The sequence below is a fragment of the Coccinella septempunctata genome, chromosome 1 (genome assembly GCF_907165205.1).
Source record: "Coccinella septempunctata chromosome 1, icCocSept1.1, whole genome shotgun sequence".
Taxonomy (NCBI): Eukaryota; Metazoa; Arthropoda; class Insecta; order Coleoptera; family Coccinellidae; genus Coccinella; species Coccinella septempunctata.
The window spans coordinates 28,122,772-28,127,529 of NC_058189.1; the positions used below are offsets into that span (position 1 = coordinate 28,122,772).

The window sequence follows — 4,758 nt, forward strand, 5'->3', positions numbered from 1 at the left end:
CCCGACGAACTTTTCTCTCTTTCTAATAAATAGCCAATTTCATGCTGGCATTGCTCAGTCCATGTCTCTATGTCTATGAATGTAATATTTTTAGGTCTATGTCAGAGACAACTTGTCTCGGGCGTATGGTCCGTATCCATAGACTTATAATAACATGGACTCCGCCTGTGAGAGAGAAGTCGGTAGGTTGAATAAGATGGAGAGTTTGTGGGCAAGCTGTCAAAAGGTTATAGAACACAAGTTTATGCGAAAATTTTCTTTAATAAATTTTCAATAAGCTCCCGAGAAGACACACAGGAATTCCATAGCATTTCTTTGAAATGAATTATGTCAAAAAATATGTGAGTTTTATTCAAGAATAGATGTAGGGTGAGAATAATAATCAACGTTACAACACCTTGTGGGCGAAGTTTGCGAAAATTGTAAAAATTTTCCATAATAAATGTTCAACAAGCTTCCGAGAAGGCAATTCAGGAATTCCTTAACATTCCTTCTTAATGGAAAATATAAAAATTATGTGAGTTTCATTCAAGAATAAATATAATGTGAATAATACTCAACACCTTGTGGGCAACGTCTGCGTCACATATTTGTTTATATCCATCATATGATTTTGACATTGCCCACACGGAATTAGTTCATCTCTTTCTTATTCGATAAGAACGCATAAGCTTTTCTTTCTTTAATGCACCCAACCTCTCGATCTACTGAAAAGTCACGTGACAGTGAGTCCATGTATTATAAGTCTATGTCCGTATCATAGACCTAATAATACATGGACGGGCCTTCACGTGGTTTTCCCGTTCACCGCATCGAGGAATACCCACGAGAGAGAGGGGGGTGGTAGAAAAGAGAGATAGCAGCAGTCCCTGGCATGGACCTATAATAACAGAGTATATGGAGGGTCCATATACCAGTAGTACAGTTAGTATCACAGACAACGAATATACACATATTAGTATTATATACATTACAGTATTATATACATTATATATATATATACACATATTAGTATTATACATCTATGGTCCCTGGTAGTAAACGTCAAGCCAGAGACAAGAGAAGAGAGAGACTGCCGAATAGATAGGCAACACGGGGGACACGTTTTTAGAATTAGGTTAAGAATTTTTGGAATCCCGTCGGAAATGGCGCTAGTGTTTGGTGGCCAGTTCAAGAACTAGTGGATGTGGATGAAAGAAATCTGTAATCTATGACAGAACTCAAGTCAGCTGATTTCCGTCATTCCGTCTGAGTTTGTTTTGTTTAATGCGAAAAGTTAGAGTATTTCGAGATTTTTGTTTATTCCCCGAAGAAGAAATTTTTTGCTTTTGAACACATGGTGAGTTTTTGTATATATTCCTATTTCTATAATCAATTAAAATTATGTATTGCTTGATTTTACAAAATTGCGAAATGTTATTCATTTTTTTGGATACCAAAATATAGAATATTTTTTCAGATCCTATGCCCAGAAGAAACAAGAAAGACTCAAATGGCTTTCAAGTCTGGATGGCTTTAAACAATAAATGCCACACAAAAGTTGTAGGGACCAGGGATTCAAGTTTTTGAGAACTAGAAGTCTCAATCTAGGGGATCCTCCGGGAAATATGTTTGCTGCTTTTCGAACTGTTATTATTACATCATATAAAACTGCAATAATTTGATATTTGACCATTTCTAAATCTAACAAGAGTTATGAAAATGATGAGAATGGCATATTGTACCGCCATTTGGACATATTGCATCGATAACCCCTAAGTTGAAAATTATTTTTAAAGTCGCATGTAACATTTTTCTGGTTTACATGTGAAGAACATGTGGACTTGGTTGTTCATGATTAATTGGAGTATGGTATGTATTTCTCTAATAATTGTAAGAAAGTATTACGATAACATACAATATGAAATGACCACATAGAAATAAAGCCTGAATCCATCAAATTCAGTTATTCATGTATATCAAAGTTCAGTTTTTGTGTTTAGTTTGGCCCATATTATTTATCCATTCAACCCTTTACAAGATCAGTTCCTTTATATAATGTATCCTGTACAATATTGTAATTATAGTTGTTATTGTCAAATATTTCTATTATATATTCATTTCGGTTAATTTTCTGTATATTTTTTCTATACAAATGTAATTTTCTAATATTTCCATGAATATATATTTATTTCAGTTGATTTTCTATTTTATTACACTATTTCATGATTCGTCTAAAAATTTATAATTACCAAGTTCGAAAAATACACTCCATGGACTCTCTCTACTCCTATCGTTCTTTTAATCGAATCTTTCCCACTAAACTCGATAAAAAGAACAATAGGAGTAGAGAGAGGCGACGGAGTGTATTTTTCGAACTTGGTAAATATTATTTCAAAAACGAGGCCGTTATTTGAATTTCCCGCGCAAATTTTTTCGGATTAGTTTCTCCAGTTGCCAAGGGGGGCGCCACTAAACGTGTCGCCCATGAATAACACTGAATTGACTACTCTCCTCTTTCCCTTTCTCTATGCGTCAAGCCAGAGACCCTTTCTCTATGCGTCAAGCTGGTAGCTGGTAGAGAATAAATCAACGTTGCCGCTTCAACCAAGTTATCGAGTAAACTCGGGAATTCCACCAGTCCGCTGATCCTCCATATTGCATTTTTGGGTGGATGTCGGTAGATTTATAGACTTTCTATTAATTTGTAGCAATTTTTGTACTGAAATCAACTTCGAAAATGTTATCAAATGATCTATATTTTTCTCGTACTCGAAACTTTCAAGTGCTGATAAAATAATAGATTTCGTAAAAAGAAAAAAAACTACACCTGAAATTTTTTTTTCTGATTTTTATGAACGTAAAAAAAATTGAGAGTTGTGTAAAACAACAATATTATCTCTTTCGCCAGGGTCTGATTTTATATACACTGAAATTACTCGTGATTTGGGAAGATAAAAAGACCCCTGCTTTGCGTTCTGGCTACACAGAGAAAAATTAATTGTTGAAGTGAATTTTTTGAAGCTTTTTACCTTCCTTGAACAAAAACATGTGTGGTATAGAGAAAAGGACAATAATTTTGAGTATGTTTATTGATACTTTCACAAATAATATGGAATTTCCTGCTGGGGAAATATTTATATCCTGGTTAATCATTAACAATTTTTTTTTCAATTATTTTGATAGGTTCTCCATCAGGTGATTTAGTTGCTCTTTTCTGGCACTCCTGGCAGTAATGTTTTACTGCTCCTGTTTCTTTATCGTGAGGCTTTACAGTGTTAGGTTTCTGTGACACTGATCAACAGAAAATATTGAGTTTTGAGTTTGCCGATGTCACAGGGCTTACTGAATATCAACATGATTTAGATCTCTTCTCTTTCTAATATTAAATCCAGATTGGAGTTTAGTATTTTCTTCGGACATGCCTTGAAATAGAATGTGATGGTAGATATGTAACTACTTCCTTTAGAACAACATTTTTTACAATTTCAATAATATCTACTATCTCGAAATTCAAGTCACCTCTATATTTTAATATTTGCTTCACTCTGTATTTAATAAAAGAGATTCACAAGTTCGTAACTCTATTTATTCAGCAACATTTATTTTATATTTTTTATTATTGACAGATGTCGAAAAACAAACTTGATCTTTTTCTGAAAGCTGACCAAACTTCCTACTTGATTCATATTTTGTCATTATCGAATCTAATTCAACACTCTCCCTTAATGATAAAATACTCAAATATAAAATTATTGAAATAGAAACAAATTTCCTCAATTCATAATAATGGCGAATACAATCTTTCTCTTGAAGTAATCAAACTTGGTACTCATCAGAGGTTTTGTCATGATATCAGCAACTTGTTCTTCTGTACTGAAATATTTTATTTGAAACCATCCTTCTTTGAATTGTTCACTAATGAAATAATAACGTACATCTATATGTTTACTATTGCGACTCATTTGACCAGATTTAATCAGTTTTATTGCGCTTTGATTATCGACATGCATTATGACTTGCATATCTGTGTTCAATAATTCTTCTATGACTGTTTTTAGATATTTGACTTCTTTGCAGCACTCTGCAGCAGCGATGTACTCCGCTTCTGTAGTTGATAAAGCCACAATACTCTGTTTTCTCGAGCACCATGATATTGGTCCACCAGCAAACATGATTACATATCCTGTTGTACTTTTTCTGTCTCTTTTATCACCAGCATAATCTGCATCGCAATAAGCTTGTATTTTTATATTGTCTTCTGTTCTTTTCGATGAGTAATGAATTGCTGTGTTAATAGTTCCTCTCAAATATCGCATTGTTCTTTTCACATTCTGAAAATCTTCATTGCTTGGATTTGCAGTAGCACGACTTCCATAATTTACTGCATAAGATATATCTGGTCTTGTTTTACATGTCAAATACAGCAAACTCCCTATTGCTTCATTGTATTGAAATTTATTTTCACAAGAACCTTCATCTTCTGCATGTCCTTGAACAACGAGAGGGGTTCTCATTGGTTTCGCTTTATCCATTCGGAATTTGTTCAAAATTTTCTTAGCATATTCAGCTTGACATAGTTGTATTCCATCTTCATTCTTGTTTATTTCCATGCCCAAATAATTTTTAAAATCTTTTATAACTATTTTAAATTCTTGACTCAATTTTTTCATAAAATTTTGTATTTCATCATTTTGACCAACCATCATTCTATCATCTACATGGATTGCCAAATATAGGTTATTATTTTTCTTCTTGAATAAGCACTGATCATATTTC

At 33.2% G+C, this 4,758-nt stretch overlaps 1 long non-coding RNA gene across 1 annotated transcript; it reads left to right on the plus strand.

Moving 5' to 3' along the window:
- Nucleotides 1-1,052: 1,052 nt before the first annotated feature.
- On the plus strand, nucleotides 1,053-2,109 carry LOC123315716. The gene is made up of 2 exons (XR_006537983.1): nucleotides 1,053-1,339; nucleotides 1,460-2,109. It is a non-coding gene; the product is annotated as an uncharacterized LOC123315716 (long non-coding RNA).
- The last annotated feature ends 2,649 nt before the right edge of the window (nucleotides 2,110-4,758 follow it).